Source organism: Ictidomys tridecemlineatus, chromosome 11 (genome assembly GCF_052094955.1).
Source record: "Ictidomys tridecemlineatus isolate mIctTri1 chromosome 11, mIctTri1.hap1, whole genome shotgun sequence".
NCBI classification, from domain to species: domain Eukaryota; kingdom Metazoa; phylum Chordata; class Mammalia; order Rodentia; family Sciuridae; genus Ictidomys; species Ictidomys tridecemlineatus.
In genome coordinates, this window is record NC_135487.1 from 17,555,379 (window position 1) to 17,573,669 (window position 18,291).

Sequence of the window (18,291 nt, forward strand, 5' to 3'; positions counted from 1 at the left end):
CCAGGTTTATTCAGTCCTTAAAACTGTGAGGGGGGGGTAGCAGCATCTCCATTTTACAGATAAAGTAACTGAGGCTCCAGGGGAAGGTGACTTGCCCAAGCTCACCCACTGCCTGGAATCTGGATTTAATGAAGACCCAAATTTTGAGGCTGGCCCTGCTACTTATTGGGTAAGTTTCAATTAAGATCCAATTTATAAAATTATTGTAAGATCAAGGCATGATGGCATAAGCCTATGATCCCACTGATTTTGGAGGCTGAGACAGGAGGATGGCAAGTCCGAGGCCAGCCTCATCAACTTAGCAAGACTCTGTCTCAAAAGGTGAAAAGGGCTGGGTAGCTCAGTGGTAGAATGCCCCTGGGGTTCCATTACTAGTGCAAAAAAAACCCCAAACATATGTTATATATAATATATATGTGTTATATATACTATATATGTATGTATATATATAGATACATGGTGAGGATTGAGAAAAATAATATTAAAACTCTCTTTTTTTAAAATTTTGTGCCAGGGATTGAACCCAGGGCCTTGTGCATGCAAGGCAAGCACTCTTCCAATTGAGCTATATTCCCACCCCATGTTAAAATCCTTGCTGGTTGCAGTGGTACATGACTGTAATCCTAGCGGCTTGGGAGGCTGAGACAAGAGGATCATGAGTTCAAAGCCAGCTTCAGCAACTTAGTGAGGCCCTAAGCAATTCAGTTTGACTCTGCCTCTAAATAAAATATTGTTTTTAAAAGGGCTGGGGCTGTGGCTCAGTGGTTGAGAGGCCCTAGCTTCTATCCCGGGAACCAAAAAGACAAAGCAACCTCTTAACATAGTGTCTCTTACATAGAAGGTCCAGGTCTTGGCTGATGTAACTATCTGCCCAATGACAAGGTCCACTCCCCAAGAGCAGTGGGGCCAGGGGAGGTGTGTCGCCTTCCCAGGTCAGCCCAGGGTATCTTCCTGGAAGAAGCGGCATCTCTGCCCCATTTTAACTGAAGACAGGGGAAGACAGGAGCGCCCTGGTGCGTGTGGCTGGGAGGGGGCTGGGGTGTGCTTGGAAGGCGTGGGACACCCAGAGCAGGAGCCTTGCCTCAGCAGAGGTGGGTGTGGGGTCAGGTCAGGGCTAAACATGGGCAGGCCTCCAGACCTCGTTCCCAGAGGATGTCTCAACAGCTTGCCTGGGGACCTTGGATGATAAACAGGTTGTCACCCTCCGAGCCCCAAGTGAACCTGATAAGTCCTGGCCATGCCGAAAAGAGGAGAGGCTGGGCTATAAATACTCGGTGACTCAGGGCCGCGCTCTGCTGGTTCTGTTGCCCTGCGGAGGCCTCCAGCCCCCAGGAAGGTCTAGGCTGCCCGCTGGGGCCGGGCTTGGGAAGTGCTCACCTCTCTGTGCTTCCAGTCACCCAGGAAAGGAGGCCCCCTGGCCCTCCAGACCTGAGGCCAGGCGGCCTGGAGATTGGGCACAGGGGTTTGGGTGCCAGAAGAAGGTGGGCTCTTTCCGTTTCATCCCTTAACCAGCCAAGTGACTTTTAAGTCAGCCAACTCACTCTTCTGGGCCTCAGTTTCCTGAACGGTAAAATGAAGATACCCTCCGAACTTCGATCACAGGACTGTCACAAGGATGATAGATAGAATGCACAGGAGGCCCTTGGCCCAGGGACTCATGTGCCATAGACCCTGAGTTAATGACGGGAATTAGGCTGTAAATTAAACCGCCTCCTTAAAGGTCTTTGGAGTGGGACAGGTGGGGGCTTTGGTTCCTTTGGAGAGCTAGTTAGGGAGCCAGTGGTTACCCCAGAACTTTACCCACCGGGGCACCACGCTACCTCGACTGCCCCCCCAGCCTATGAAAGTCGTCAAGGAAGGGACAAAAGTGAGAGGATGAGGAAGGAGGAATTGGGGTACTTGGCAACAGTCAGGTGTGACTGTAGAGGACTAGCAGAGATGGGCAAAGAGCCCTTTCTCAACTGTCTGAAGTGACTTCTGAACCCATGACCCTTCAAAACCCTTTTCTACCTGGCTTTGGAAGCCCTCTCTTTGCATCCTACCTCAGGGCCTTTGCACATATTGTGTGCTCTTGCCTTCTCAGCCAAGATTTACCTCTTCAAAGAAGCCTCCCTTAACCACTCTGTTTGGGTCCTGCCCATCCCCTCACTCCTGGACTCAAGCACCTGTTTGGTTTTTTCCTGATATTTATTTCAATCCATCATTGTTTTACTCAATTTCTTTATTCACATGTGAGAAAGTATCCACTCCATGAGAGCAGGGATCAGATGGGCTGACCCACTGTTGTATCCACTGTTGGAAGGCCACCTGTATTCAGTAGGAGCTCAGCATTTATTTGCGAGATAGGTTTCCCATGGAGTCCCCGCACATCCATCTCCTTCATTCCTCCTGGCTTTCCAAACCCTGACCAACCTGACTTCCTAATGGGCCTCCTTTGGGAAGCCCACTGCCCTTGTGATGTGAACAACCTATACAACTATACAGGGCAGCCCTGCTTCAACCACCACTGCTTACATGTGACCTTAAGCAAGTCACCTCAGCTCCCTGGGCCCCATTCTCCCAGTTAATTCCACTCTTGGGACACTATCCAAAGGAGATAATCTGAAAACAGAGAAAAGCCCAAAATGCCCAAATTATATAATAAAGCCTTACTTAAAAGAGATGAAAAAATTCAAAGCAATAGAAAGGTTAAATGTTACTAATAATGAGAGCTACTGGTGAACGAGTGCTTGACCACGCCAGGCCGGGGACAGGACAGAGGCGGTGGTGAAAAGGCCGGCTGCAGCCCTCAGTCCCACCACTTACTCCATGATCTTGGGCCAGTGACTGAACCTCTGCCAACCCCACTTTACTCATCTGCAAAATGGTCAGGGTGCAGTTTCCCACTGCATGGGCCCAGTGTTGCTCTGTGAACATTTTCTTCCAGCTATAATCCTGGTACAGAAAGTGCACAAATAAGCGTGCAACTCAATAAACTTCACAGAATAAGCCTGGTGGTGTAACCTGCAAACAGGATAGTGTGGAGCGTGGCATGAGCCCACACCTGGACAATACCCAGGGCCGTGCCCGGCCCAGAGCAGGTGCCAGGAGGGGTGGCTGCAGCTGCTGGCCATGGCTTGGGCCTGATGCTAAGCACTGTGCATGCATTATTTTTGTTTAATCTTCACAGTGACCCTATGAGGTAGGCACTAATATTACCCTCCTTTCAAATAAGGAAACTGAGATTCAGAGAAGTTAAATATATTGGCCAACATCACAAAGTTAGTAAATGACAGAGGTGAGAAAAGGACTCAAGTCTCATGCCAAAACCTTCCTCCAAAACCCCTGGAAAAGATGGGCACAGTGGCGCACACCTATAATCCCAGCAGCTCGGGAGGCTGAGGCAGGAGGATCGAAAGTTCAAAGCCAGCCTCAGCAACTTAGAGAAGCCCTAGTCAACTCAGTGAGACTCTGTCTCTAATAAAATTTAATAAAGGGCTGGGGGTGTGGCCCAGTGGGTAAGCACCCTGTGGGTTCAATCCCCAGTACCCTGGGTATATTGACTCCCCAAGATTTTTATTTTTTTAGTTGTTAATGGATCTTTTATTTATTTATTTATTTGTATGTGTGCTGAGAATTGAACCCAGTGCCTCACACATGCTAGGCAAGCGCTCTACCACTAACCCACAACCCCAGCCCTAAGATGCCTATTAAAGATTCAGTTAATAGGTAAAAAGCAAAACAAAACAAGTTTAAAAAGGATAGTTAGCGACCAACTCAGCCAACTGTGGTTGCTGCATTCTTCAGTCAATGAAATATGTATTTATTGAACACCTACCATGTGCCAGGCACTGTTCTAGGCACTGGAAATAAAGAGCAAGCAGAAGAGTTCCTGTTTTCTTCATGGAGAGTATGTTCTGGTGGGATAAAACATTTAAAAAGCAATAAAGAGCTGAGCTTGGTGGCACATACCTTTAATCCCATCAGCTTGGGAGGCTGAGGCAAGAGAATCATGAGTTCAAAGCCAGCCTCAGCAATGGTGAGGCACTAAGCAACTCAGTGAGACCCTGTCTCTAAGTAAAATACAAAAAAAGGGATGTGGGTCAGTGGTTGAGCACCCCTGAGTTCAATCCCCAGTACCTCCCCATCCCCAAAAAAGAAATAAAGATAATTTCTCATGTAACAAATATTATCAAGAAAAGCACATTGTAATGGGATGAAGAGAGACTTGCTCTCAAGGGAAGCAACAGCTGATCTGAGACCTGAGCGATGCCCTGGGGCATCCTGGGGAGAACAGTCCAGACAGAATGGCGATGAGCTGGGCATGCGTGGGAACAGAGTATTATGCAGCCATTCTAAAATATTGTCTTAAAAACTAAAACCTGGGGGCTGGGGTGGTGGCTCAGTGGTAGAGCACTCGCCTAGCACATGCAAGGCCCTGGGTTCAATCCTCAGCACCACATAAAACTACAACTAAAAAATAAATATTAAAAAAAAACTAAAAAAATTAAAACCTGGGAAAAGGTATATTAAAAAGCAGGGTTGGGGTTGTGGCTCAGTGGTAGAGCGCTCACCTAGCATGCACAGGGCACTAAGTTCGATCCTCAGCACCATATAAATGTAAAATAAAGATATTGTGTCCACCTAAAACTAAAAAATAAATTTAAAAAAATAAAAATAAAAAGATAAAAGCAAAAGATAGCCAGGCACGGTGGCCTATGCCTATAACCCCAGCAGCTTGAGAGCCCGAGGCAGGAAGATCACAGATTCAAGGCCAGCCTCAGCAACTTAATGAGACACTAAGCAACTTACTGAGACCCTGTCTCAAAATAAAAAAATAAAAAGGGGCTGAGTACAATGGTACACACCTATAATTCCGGCAGCTTAGGAGCCTGAGACAGGAGGATTGCAAGTTCAAAGCCAGCCTCAGTAACTTAGTGAGGCACTAAGCAATTCAGTGAGGACCTCACTCTAAATAAAATATAAAAAAGGGCTGCGGATGTGGCTCAGTGGTTGAGCACTCCTGGGTTCAATCCCTGATACCAAAAAATATAATAAAATAAAAGGCTGTGGATGTGGTTCAGTATTTAAGCCACCCTGGGTTCAATCCCCAGTTCGAAAAAGAAAAACAAAAACAAAATGCAAAAGATAGCTGGGCACCTCTAATCCCAGCAGCTCAGGAGGCTGAGACAGGCCAGTCTTAGCAACTTAGCAAAGCCCTAAGCAACTCAGCAAGATCCTATATAAAATTTTTAAAAAGGGCTGGGGATGTGGCTCAGTGGTAAAGCGCCTCTGGATCAATCCCCTCTACCAAAAAAAAAATTAAAAAAAAAAATAGTCTGAAGGTTGGAGAAAAAAAGTCAGATAAGCTAAGACCTAAGACCCAAGGTCTAGGTGGTGGTCACACAGAAGGGCCACAGGGAGATATTCCAGCTGACAATTCCACAGATTCCAGGCAACAGCCAGCACTAACCACTGGTCACATGGATGAATGGGCTCTCAGGAGGCTCCAGACCTCGGCCACCCAGCTGCCCTGGCGGACTCCAGCAGGAACAGAGATGAAGTGCCCCTACCAAGCTCTGTCCAGCTGGAGGCTCATGAGCAAAGGAGGCCACTGCACAGCAAGTATGTGATATGCCCACCTCAGTTCCCGCGCATGTTCTCGGGAGGAGCCTGCTGCAGTGATGGAGTTCGATGGATTCTTTTGCTTGCTTTCCTTGGCTGTAAAGTGGACCGATAATTACTATGCCATGGGAATGTTGTGAAGTTTTAATGAGTTGATGCACAGAGGGTAGTTTGGGGGTTTGGGTTTTATTTATTTATTGGTACTGGGGATTGAACCCAGGGGTGCTCTACTATTAAGGCACATCCCCAAACCCATTTCTTATATTTTATTTAGAGATAGGGTCTCCCTGAGTTATTTAGGGCCTTAAGTTGCTGAGGCTGGCTTTGAACTCGCCATCCTCCTGCCTCAGTCTCCTGAGCTTCTGGGATTACAGGTGTATGTCACTGCACCCAGCCTTTGTTGTTTTTCACTTTGAGACAGGGTTTCCCTAAATTGTTTAGAGCCTCGATAAATTGCTAAGGCTAGCCTCCAATTGCAGTCCTCCTTCCTCAGCCTCCAGAGTCACTGTAATTATATGCAAGTGTGACCATGCCCGGCAAGGTATTCTTTTTATAATGGGTCTTCAGTAAACGATATTTAATATTAAAAATAACTAAGGGCTATTAATTTTTAAAATACTGATACAAGAAAAAAACAAAGAAGCATTGTGCAGTGTAACCGTTAGTTCAGGTGGTGGAGTGGGAAGTTCCAGGGAGGGCTTTGTTCCTCAAGGTCTGCCACCACTCATGTGGCAGAAACATAAAGAAGTCACCCATGACTAGACAGGTTGGATAGCAACACCCACTATTTGCTAGACACTGCTCACTAATTTCCTACTTTATGTTATCTCACTTGCTTTTTCAACAGCCAAATGAAAATAATTATATTACTTATTTTTTTTCAGTACTGGGGATTGGGCTCAGGGTGTTCTGAAGGCGGTGCCATTACAAAGGCGGTGCCATTACGCAGGAGCATTCTGAGTCACTACCCTCCCTGGTTAATGGCCCAGCAAATGGAGGCTGGAGGACACACAGGTTTTCTGGTCACTCTGGTCTGAGTCCAAAGCCGAGTTCAAAACCACTTCTGGCAGGTTGGGGTTCCCTGAGCCGCGTCTAACTTGGACAGTCCACAATTCCTCTGTTGCCCAGCGGATCCTACTGTCTTGGGCATCCCATCCCTGGAAGGACAGTGCTGTGTCCTTAGTGGACTAAGGTGATGGCTGCCCCAGCCTGACTTCAGACAGGAATTTCACACATTCTGGGGCCCTAGAGTGCAGGTGGAGGGTGTCTGGGAGAGGAGCCAGGTCTCTGTTAAGGCTGGGGAGGACTGCTCCCATCCAGAGGGAGGCCGGTGGCTCCTGTCCAGCCCTGCCACCTGTTCCCAGCCTTGCCCTCCGGCCTGTGCCCCTCGTCACTGGAATGCTAAATCCAAAGTTGGAGGGGCCGTGGGTATTAATAACTGGGCCAGGACATCCAGGGCCTCCAGCCCATCTCTCAGCACCTCTGTGCCCCAGGAGGAGGAGGGCAGCAGGATGATGATAGTCTAATAATAGTCGCCATGGCTACCTTGTTTCTGAGTGCTAAAGCAGTACCAGGGTACCAGGCTGTGGGGACCCAGTTGCTCTCAATGCTATGGCTAGCCCTTCAGGATCTTTGAGTATCTCATTTTATATATGGGGAAACTGAGACTCCTGAGAAGTCAGGTAACTTGACCAGGTGAGCTGGAAAGGGACACTCAAGTCCCATCTGCCAGCGACATCGAGCCCTCGTCTTCTCCCCTCCCGCAGGTGGCAAAAGCCAAAGAAAGGTGCTGAGGCCCAGCGCCCCGCACCCCTCACACCGCGGCCAGCTCCTTTAACTTCCAGGAACTGGGCTGCCTGGGAGGGGCGGGCAGGGTGGCTTCCAGGAAGCTGGCTTTCCTGTGGATGGACAGCAGGACCTGGCCTGTTGGCTCAGGTCTTGTGACAACCCCAGGGGGCAGGGACAGGGCGGGAAGAGGGGCCCTCCCCAGGCTTCTGGAGTGGGGCATCAGATGTCAGAACATCTGTTCCCGCCCAGGAAAACCGCTCTGCTGGCCCACACCCTGCTCACTTCTCCATCCCTCAGCAACTTAGGGGGGCCTCACTATCCCGGCGTCTCCCAGGACTCAGGGTCAATCACAGGGAGGGGAGAGCAGAGAAGCACATTTGTCTGGGGCCTCACCTGTCACAAAGGCCTTAAATTAAGGCTTTTGACATTCATTTTGGAGGGGCAGTGACACAGTAGTTAACTCATCCTCTGGAGCCACAACTGCTCTTGGGCCACCTCCCTGTTCTGCCATTTAATGCTGGGTGATCTTTGGTAGTTTCCTTAACTTCTATGTGCCTTAGTTTCTCCATCTGTAAGATGGGGATACCTACTCGAAAGGGTTGGTGTCAAAATTCTATACGCTGAAATATAAAGTGCATTTCTGTAGCTGTAGAGCCGGGCATGGAATAACCACTCAACTAATGTTAGCTGTTATTTCCAAATGAAGTCACACACAGAATCCTGGACAAAACCGAAAACAGATATTCACCAAAGAAGTTCTAAAACCCATCTCTTATAACCACACCACTTAGGGCTGGGACGTGGCTCAGTGGTAGAGGGCTTGCCTTGCACGATGAAGCCCTGGGTTCAATCCCCAGCACCAACACACACAAATCCCACCACTCAACACAGTGCCCCCACCCCCTCATGCTATTCCCTTCCGGTGTTTTTCTCCTGCTCATCAGTTTTTATAACATTGAACTGACAGTACACTTAAATGCTGTATAACTTTGGGCCTTTTTTCTTTCATTTAATATTTTACCAGGAGCATTTTCTATCACCGTTCTATAAGTTTTAATTGAGGGTCTTCTATGTGCAGATCAGTGCTCTGGCTCTGGGCCCAACGCCCTTCTCTCCAGGAGCTGACATTCTACTGGCCATCAATTCCTGGTTGAGGACTTCCTGTTTTACACGGAGGTCTAACGTAGAGCAGACCGCACATGCACCAGGGCTGAGGTCGGTGCATACAGCCACCCAGGTAACTGCCACTAGGATACAAATACCGCACGTTTCCATTGCTCCAAAGGTGTCTTCCCCTTCCCAGTCGATAATCACCCCTGCTCCCAGGTAACCATCTGGCTTCTACCAACACAGGTGAGTTTTTCTTGAACAAATTTAACTTGCATTAAGAACAGATCTGTAGGCTAGGGGTACAGCTCAGTTAGTAGAGTGCTTGTTTAGCATGCACAGGACCCTGGGTTCAACCCCCAGCACCACCAAAAAAAAAAAAATACAGATCTGGCCAAGCACAACTCGGGAGGCTGAGGCGGGAGGATTGTGAGTTCAAAGCCAGCCTCAGCAAAATTGAAGCACTAAGCACTCAGTGACACCCTGTCTCTAAATAAAATATAAATTAGGGCTGGGGATGCGGTTCGGTGGTCGGGTGCCCCTGAGTTCAATCCCCAATACCCCCTGCTTCAAAAAAAAAAAAAAAAGAATAGATCTAGGGCTGGGTTGTGGCTCACTGGTAGAGCGTTTAACTAGCATGTAAGGCCCTGGGTTCAATTCTCAGCACCGTATATAAAATAAACAAAATAAAAATCTGATGACAACTAGAAAAATATTAAAAAGAAGAAAAAGATCTACTCCATTGAGAATGCCCATGTTTTAGAGGCTACATGATGCTGTGGCTCTATAACCTCTCGGTATCCATGGGGATGGATTCAGGATCCCAAGGATGCCGAACTCTGCCGATGCTCAAGTCCCTTAGATAAAATGGCCTAGTGTTTGCACATAACCTACGATATCCTCGCATGTACTTGGCGTCAACTCCACATTATGTGTAATACTAAATGCAATGTAAATGATGTGTCAATAGTTATTATATTGGAACAGAGACGAGGAAAAGATCTGTACACATTCTGTATAGATGTAGCCCTGGGAGGCCTAACTGTGCAGCATCTAGGAACAAGGGAGAAATGCTCAACACCTGGAGCTGGAGGGAGACTGAGGGGCTGGGAGCGGGCAGAAGGCTCCCACATGGTCAGCAGACACATGGCTGCAGTCACGTGGATTCAATGTGACGCTTGGAGCGTGGCTTTGTGAACTTTTTCAAATATTTTCCATCTGCAGTTGACTGAATCCATGGAAGGGGACCTGCAGCCCCAGAGGACCAACGGTACTGTTGGCACATATTTTGCCTTTAATTTCTCATCATCAATAATGCTATATTGAGTGTCACATTTTATTTCCTAACGCTAGACTCTCAGAAGCAGGACTGACTGTTGAGATGGTTCTTGGAAAACCCTGACAGACACTTTCTTAAAGGTTTGTGCAGCACTGCCAGCAGTGAATAGAGGTACCAGTGGGAGGAGCAAACCCTGGGTCCAGGGTGGAACCAGAGACTCCAGCACCTACCCTCTCCCAGCCCTGGGTTAGCTCTAGCACTCACCAGATGACCCAGGGTGCAGAAGGGCATCTCCATGAGAAGTCTGAACTGCCTGAGAAGGACACACGAAGCTGTGGGCAAAGTCACCACAACAGAAGCTTGGGATTCAGTTTGCCATGTCAGAGCTCTGCTCTGCAGCACGCTGAGAGGGGCCTCACCTTTCATCAAAGACTGACAATGACCAAGCCATGGAGTCGGATGCCATCATAAAGCAGGTCTCGGGCTCAGGAGATACAGAGATAAATGCAGCAGTTGAGGAAATGAAACCACAGTAACCGAAGACTGGCACAGGGAAGCCAAAAGACAATCAGAAAATCTCCTGATAGCTCAGTCTGTATTCCCTAGAAAGCAGAGGTTTTGAAGTCTAGATGAATGAAGCCTCCATAAAAATCCAAAGGTCAGGGTTCTGGAAACTTCCAGATAGCCAAACACATTGAAATTCCTGGAGGGTGGTGTATCTGGAGAGGAATGAATAGATAGACAAAAGTCAATGGATGGAATGATGAGCCAAATGTGGTAAGCACATACAATGAAATATTATTCCACCTAGAAAGGAATGAAATTCTGACACTTCTATAGCATGCATGAAACTTGAAGACATTTTGCTAAGTAAAGGAAGCAGTCACAAAAGGAAAAATACAGAAATACCCAGGTACTGCAGCCCAGGGGACCCTCACCAGAGACTGTGCCATGCCCTTGTATCTCCAGAACCATGAGACAAAATAAAACTCTTTTATTTATTTATTTATTTATATTTATTTATTTTTTTTAAAGAGAGAGTGAGAGAGGAGAGAGAGAGAGAGAGAGAATTTTAATATTTATTTTTTAGTTCTCGGCAGACACAACATCTTTGTTGGTATGTGGTGCTGAGGATCGAACCCGGGTCGCTCGCATACCAGGCGAGCGCGCTACCGCTTGAGCCACATCCCCAGCCCAAACTCTTTTATTTATAAAGAAGCCTGACTCAGGCATTTTGCTAATATAATGAAAAAGTGATTAATACACCAGCCATAAGAGGAGGTGAACTTCATGGGAGGTGGAAGAGAGGAAACTGACTCTGGTGACCTATGAGCCACTGAATTAAACCCTTCCTGAAGCTAGCCCTCCCATCTCCATTCTGCTCTGGCACAGGTACCAAGCATTCCATTAAAGTCAACTGGAGTTGAGTTCCTGTCCTTGTGACAGAAGCATCCAGAGAAGACAGAGGAAGCCCAAGCCTCTCAGAACCTGCTGAGGAGTTGGCTGACTCCTCCGTTTGAGATGCCCTTGGGACCCTTCCTTGAAGCCTTTAACCCTTCATCACCATGGTTTTCAGGTGGGGATGCCCCCAGAAACTCTCCAGCCTCCATCAGGGGGTGTAGGCCACAATCAGCTGCTCCAGGTGTCCTCGGTCTTCACTGAGGAGACCACCAGGACCCTTCCAAAGCTAAAATTAAATCTACACACGACCTTCTTGGGCCTCTGCGTCACTTGTCTGAGGGCTGCATCAGAAACAGACGTTTCAGACTTTTGGATCTAAGCACAGTGGAGGGGGCAGACTGAAGACTCAAACACCAGAGCTGGAAAAATCCCTAGAGATGAGCTAGTCAGACCCCCTCATTTTGCAGATGGGGCTGCAAAGATGGGCCTGGGGCTCCCCGGCCTGGGCAGGAGAGAGGGGGACACTGAGGAGGCTTCTTCCTGCATCCAGGAGCTGCTCCCCCCTTCACTCGCTGGGAGGCCTGGCCACTCATCCTTAATGATTTTATTGTGGCACTTTGTCAACACCTCCTGACGGGCTGTGAGGGGACTGGTCCCTCACAAAGCAATGATTACCTCCAAATTTCTACAGAGAGTTAGCAGTCTGGTGGGAGTGGGAATTATGATGTACCTTGAGGACAGGGGGATATGGGAACTCTCTGTAATTTCCACAAAATGCTCTAAAAATAAAGCTTTAAAAAGCGTACCTCTCTGCTTCCTGATTGCCGGGTCCTGAGCCGCTTTCCTCCACCGTGTACTCCCACCATGATGTTCTATCTCACTTCAGGCCCCAAGGAATGGAGTCAGGCCCCAACGGATGGAGGCTTCTGAAACCGGCAACCCCAAATAAACTTTGCCTCCTCTAAACAGACAGACAGACACAAACACACCACATGGAGCCAGGAGCCGGGGAATGCACCTGTACCGGCCCCAGTTACTCAGGAGACTGAGGTGGGAGGGTCCCTTGAGCTCAGGAGTTCAAAGTCCAGCCTGGGCCACAGAGCAAGATCCCCTCTCGAAAACAAAATCATTGTGCCACATAGGCATCGTCATCAGACCTGAGTTCAAGTCCTGACTTTCTCCAGCAATGTGACTCTGGTCCAGTCCTCTCAGAACCCGAGTTTCCTCGGCGTCAGAAGGCAAGTGGTTCATGCCTCACAGCTGCGCAAGTTCCCTGAGATTGAGAACTGACAGTGCTTTGTGCAGAGCCTGGTACAGGAAGAAATATGAATGTTAACTGTATTTTTTTTTGCAGACTCCAAAGAAGCCTCATTTTATTAGAGAGAGCATACAAAGCCCTTTCCTCATAGGGAAAAGTTCTTTCCCCTCCAGGGTGACTGATGTGCCTCTTCCCCGGTTCCCAGCTTTCTGTTCTAAAGATACTGCTCATGTGGGTTAAGGGGTTTATAGAGGTAGCTGGTCCGTTGGGTAAGGCTGTGCAAGTCATCAGTGAACATTCGATCTCCAATCATTTTCTTCTTCCGGATATAAGGCTGCAATCCATTTCCCTTTCAGCCTCAAAGCCACATGGGAGCTTTGATTAGTTTTGGGGGGTGCATTTCCAAAGTTTCCCAGGATCTTGGTGCAACCACTCTGAAAAGCACTGAGAGTCCTCAGAAAACTTGGACTGGTACCACCACTGGACCCAGTTATCCCACTCCTTGGTATATACCCAAAGGACTTAAAATCAGCATTCTATAGCCAGTTGCAGTGGTGCACGCCTATAATCCCAGTGGCTTAGGAGGCTGAGGCAGGAAGATTGGGAGCTCAAAGTCAGCCTCAGCAACTCAGTGAGGCACTAAGCAACTCAGCAAGACACATATCTAAGTAAAACATAAGAAAGGGCTGGGGATGTGGCTCAGTGGTTAAGTGCCCCTGGGTTCAATCCAGTACCAAAGAAAAAGAAAGAAAATTTTTAAAAAATCAGTATACTACTGTGATTGATGCAACCACATCAATGTTTATAGCTGCTCAATTCACAATAGCTGAGTTATGGAACCAACCTAGGTGCCCTTCAACAGATTAAAGGATAAAGAAAATGTGGTACTTATACACAATGGAATATTACTCAACCTTAAAGAAGAATGGAATTATGGCATTTGCTAGTAAATGGATGAAACTGGAGACTATCATGCTAAGTGAAATAAACCAATCCAAAAATCTCCAAAGGCTGGATGTTCTCTCTGACATGAAAATACTAACTCACAATTGAGGGGTGGGTAGAAGTTTATTGGATTAGATAAAGAGGAATGAAGGGAAGGGAAGGGAGGTAGGAATGGGAAAGATAGTAGAATGAAAGTTTTGAATACACCACCAGTGTAACCCCACACCATGTACAACCACGAGAGTAGGATCCTAATTAGAATAAGTTTTACTCCATGTATGTATGTCAAAATACACTCTACTGTCATGCATATCTAAAAAGAATTTAAAATTTTGAAAAACAAAGTTTCCCAGGATCCTGATGTTATATACTCTGAACACGGCCCTCTTCTTGTTCTACTGGCCATTCTCTTTGCGGGACAGGAGGTGAGCCTTATACAGGTGACCAATCAGGGAACACCCAGAGAGAAGATTCTGCGTGCAGGTCAAGGGCATCCAGGCCCACAAGCCTTTACCCTTGCTCTAGACTCTCTCAAGGACACATCAGAAGAGAGTGTCACCTTAAAGGAGATGACAAAGGGAACCAGCTCCACTGGCTACACATGCGTACCAAGCTGGAGGTGACCATCTCTGAATATTAACTTTTATTTATATTACCTACTTCTATTAATTTATCTACAGTTTATGTGTGAAATGGCTCCTTGATAACCTGCTTCCTGTGGATGCACTCTAACTGGGGGCGTTTCTATTTGACCATGTGATCTGTTTTGTGGACAGAAAAAATAATGTTCAGAATCACAGTGATTTATGGGGCTTGAGACCTGGAATCAGCCCAAAGGCTCGAGGAGTTTAACTCTGGCAGTGACTTTTTAGTAACCTCAGTTATTCAGTCCTCCTGAGTTTCTGTTTCTTCAGCTATAAAAACGCTATCCTAGTATTATTCACTTCTTGGGCTCTGGTAAGACAAAGAAAGGACTTGACCATACCTGGAATTCAGACGTTTTAGGAAGGCAGGGGCAGTAACTGCACTAATGAAACATGCCACAAGAGGGCAGGAGTGCTACATCTAAATTCCTACCTGGCCAAAGCAGGCATTTCATGTTTTGAACATTTTCTTTTCTTTCTTTCTTCCTTTTTTTTTTCTCTGTGGTACTGGGGATTAAACTCAGGGCCTTGTGCATGTGAGGCAAGCACTCTACCAACTAAGCTAGATCCCCAGCCTCTGTCTTTTTTCTTTTAGAAAAAATTCACACACAAAAATTGAGTGGTATAACGAACCTCATGTACCCATAACTGCGTTTTAACAAGGATCACTCTTTTGCCAATCTTCCTCTTTGCTGCGCTGCTTGAGTACATCCCAGGCCTCATTTCATTCCACCCATTGTGCATCAGTGGGCTGCTCCAGTTGGAAAAGACTCATTCCACAAGCACCATGAATTTAATCTACAAATTAAGTTCAGTTCAAATTTCCAAATTGTACCAAAGATGTTTTTTGACTGTCAGTTCACTAGAATCCAGATCTAAATGATATTACGGCATTTGGCAAGTCTGTTGAGCTTTAGGTTTTAACACTCTATTCTCCCTTTGTAATTTAAAGCCGTGATTGTGTTGGAGAAGCCAGGAGACCTGTCATACAGAAGGTCCCACATTTTGAGTTTGCCCGATTGTGGTCCTTGTCCATTCCCTATAATTCTGCTGAACGGGTCATCAGATTTTGGCTTGACAGGCTTAGATTCTTTCATTTTTAAGGCAAGAATACTTCATGGAGACAAATGTGTCCCCATCTAAGTGATTTAAAAATTGGTCAGTGCATTCAGACAAATGTTAGCCTAAACTCTGCATTCATTACAGTTACAAAAAAAAAAAAAAAACAACTTTCACCCAATTGTTTTAGCATCATTTAATGTTCATTGCCCGGACTCATTATTTCATCACCATTTGAAAAACTGCTTTTATGGAACTATCATTTCTTCTGTGTTCATTAGTTGGAATTCTTCTACAGAAAGTAACCTTTTCTTACTTACTATTTCCTTACCTGGAATACAATACATAAAAAAACAGAAAAATAACTATTTCCCCTTACGCTGGTGGTAATGAATGAGTTGCTTTTCTTATGTGTAATTATAAGTTCATGGATTTTTACAAGTTTTATGTGTTAAAATCTAGTGAAGCAATTCTTTTTCTTTTAGTGCTTAATTGTTCCATCTTTGCTCAGTGGGGCCCCCTTAGATTGGTTCTTTGGCATGTACCCCGTCTTTAATAGTTTCCTGGCTTCCAGGCATAAGATGACCCAAATTTATCTTTCCTGCTCCAGATCTGGAGTCTGACAATTACCAAGACTTTATTTTAATTTTTTAAAACTAGAAAATGGAGGGCTGGGGCTGTAGCTCAGCAGCAGAGCACTTGTCTAACATGCATGAGACACTGAGTTCCATCCTTAGCACCGCCTAAAAATAAACAAATAAAGTAAAAGCATACTGTCCATCTACAACTACAACAACAACAACAACAACAACAACAAAAACCTAGAAAATGGATCTTAGAGACAAATCTGTGCTTGAAGAGTATCTGTTCATCACTACTGAGTTGGTCATTGTTTGTGGGCCTTTTCAGGAGAGCTGAAAAACACATTTCTTAAGAGAAAAATGCTACCTAATTCAGATGTTTACCTTAAGCTTCTTTTTATACTTTTTCTCATATATTGAAAAAATCTTGGTTCCCAATGCTATTAACATCATCACTTATTTACTTTATCTCACAGTATCAATTTCAAAACAGCAATACCAATATTACAACTAACAATAAAACTTACGAATATAATTGTATTTCTATGCTGTTTTAATTGTTCTTGGACTATATCTCATTAGGGTGGTATAGTCAAAATACTTCTAAAGCCATATGAAATAATGTTCTTGAAGTGGCTATGCCACCAATCTGAAAGATAGATGGTTCATTTTCAGGTGTTTTTAATTTTCATGTAGCGTTTCATGCTTTTTTTGAACTATTTTACAAATATGCAAAAACATTTATAAGTCTCCAGAATAATAACTAAGGTGCGTTCACAGAAGTCTCATTTGCATCCTTATCCCCAATCTGCTCATAGGCAACCATTTTAGAAATCTGGGATTTATGCCATTGTTTGTCTTTTAAATATGAGTAATTAATATATTTTTCTCTCCCCATTACGCACACAGAAGATATCAAGCACAAAATAAGACTAATATACATCTTGCTTATTCATCTAACAACATATATGGAGATCATACCATATAAATATGGTGATCAGTATATAAATCTTCCCCATATCTTTTTATGGCCACATAATACTCCACTCTGTATGTATTGTATTTAACCAGTTCTTTAGTATCAGAAATGTGAGCATTAATGCACATAGTGTTGCTGTATTTTAGCCTATATTGCTAGGATAAGTTTCAAGAAGTCTAAGATCTGACCTACTGGGTCAAAGGGTAAATACATATGTAATATGGCTATATCTTGCCAAATTTCTTTGAGAAAATCTATCATTTTGCCTTCCCATCAGCAAGGTATGAGATGCTGGCCTCAGGTGTATTTTTATACCATATCAAATTGAGGAGGCTGCAGAGATGAATCACAGGCAAAGGTCCTGTTCTCAGGAATTCTTGTTTAGAAGAAAGCAAACAAATAACAAAATAATGATATACCATAATAAGCAGGGACAGATTTACCCTGAAGCTAGTAAAACTTAAGCTTCAGAGACCTCACTTGCAGGGACCCTTTCAAATGTCCCAACAATGTGTTCTCAGAGTCACTTTGTCATCTTTTTCCTAAAGAGGACGCCCCCAATTATTTAAGTTTCAGGCTAAGCAACACTTAAATTCACCTCATCTAGAGTCAGCCTATCTAGTGGGGGAAGGGATTTCAAATCTGTTCTGCAGCCAGCTTGAGAGAGCTTGAGAGGAGGGGCTCCTATATTTAATGACTGAGACAGACAAAAGGAAAAGGTCACTTGGACCAAGCAATCTGACCCATCAATAAGCCACACTGGTATCTAACCAGCTGTCTACAGAGCCATCCATAATCTCCCCTACTTTCCAGGACAGGAAACAAGTTTTGGCTGGTGTCAGTATTTCCAGCAAACAGATGAAGATAGGTACAAAAATCGGAACAGATTACCATCTGTGTTTTTTGTTGCTGTTGTTGCTGCTGTTTTTTTTTTTTTTTTTGGTGGCAGGGAGAGTTGTGACACCAGGGATCTGGTGTTGAAAACTGACTCCTTTTGGTCAAATGAGGCAGAGGTTGGCTTCCTTCTCTGTAAAAATAGGGTTAGTAATAAAGCCTCCCTCTTGTGAGGTTTGGTTAGCTTGAGAGAGATCATTTATATAAAAACCTAACCTGGTCTCAGACTCAGAAGGCCATATTTGGAAGACAAGAAATAAAATGGTCGATCCTGAGAGCTGAGACAGGAATTCTTCTGTCCATTATGCCTTAGACAGTACTGGAGCAAGAACCCCCACCTTCCTCACAAACCCTAGATGCAGGAGAATCGGGGAAGGAGTGGACATTTCTCAGGCTTACTGATCTGTGTAACTAACTGGATGGCGGATTGGTCCAGGTCTCTGAATGACCGTCAGCCGGGGCTGGCAGTCAGGCCGATGCATGCCGGGATCTGATTGACAGATGTGGGGTAGCCGAAGGACTCCGGCGGCCAACGCGCCCACTGAGTGCTCGCCCCCAGGACAGCCGTCCTGGCTGTCAATCCCGGCCTAGCCGGGCTCAGACCGTGGCTCCTTCCGGCGCGCAGTCCCAGCTGGATTCCGACTCGCCGGGCCAGGCGTCGCGGACGCTGCAGCCAGGTGCGGGCGCCTCCGCATCCTGCCTCCCGCCGCCCGGTAGGGCGCCCCGACTCCCAGCGGCCGAGGAACAATGAG

The 18,291-nt window shown here is 45.9% G+C and overlaps 1 protein-coding gene across 3 annotated transcripts in view; it reads right to left on the minus strand.

Moving 5' to 3' along the window:
* Positions 1 to 18,025, minus strand: part of Trim63 (tripartite motif containing 63) — a 41,756-nt gene extending 23,731 nt beyond the window's left edge. The window contains exons 1-3 of one of the 3 annotated variants that reach the window (XM_078025644.1): positions 17,939 to 18,025; positions 11,986 to 12,487; positions 10,043 to 10,497 (exon numbers count right to left, since the gene is read on the minus strand). The gene's annotated coding sequence lies outside the window, so the exon portion shown is untranslated. Of the gene's footprint in view, positions 1 to 10,042; positions 10,498 to 11,985; positions 12,488 to 14,659; positions 17,916 to 17,938 lie in introns of those variants that run through there. The other 2 variants (XM_078025643.1, XM_078025642.1) reach the window with 2 other exon arrangements.
* Positions 18,026 to 18,291: the final 266 nt, after the last annotated feature.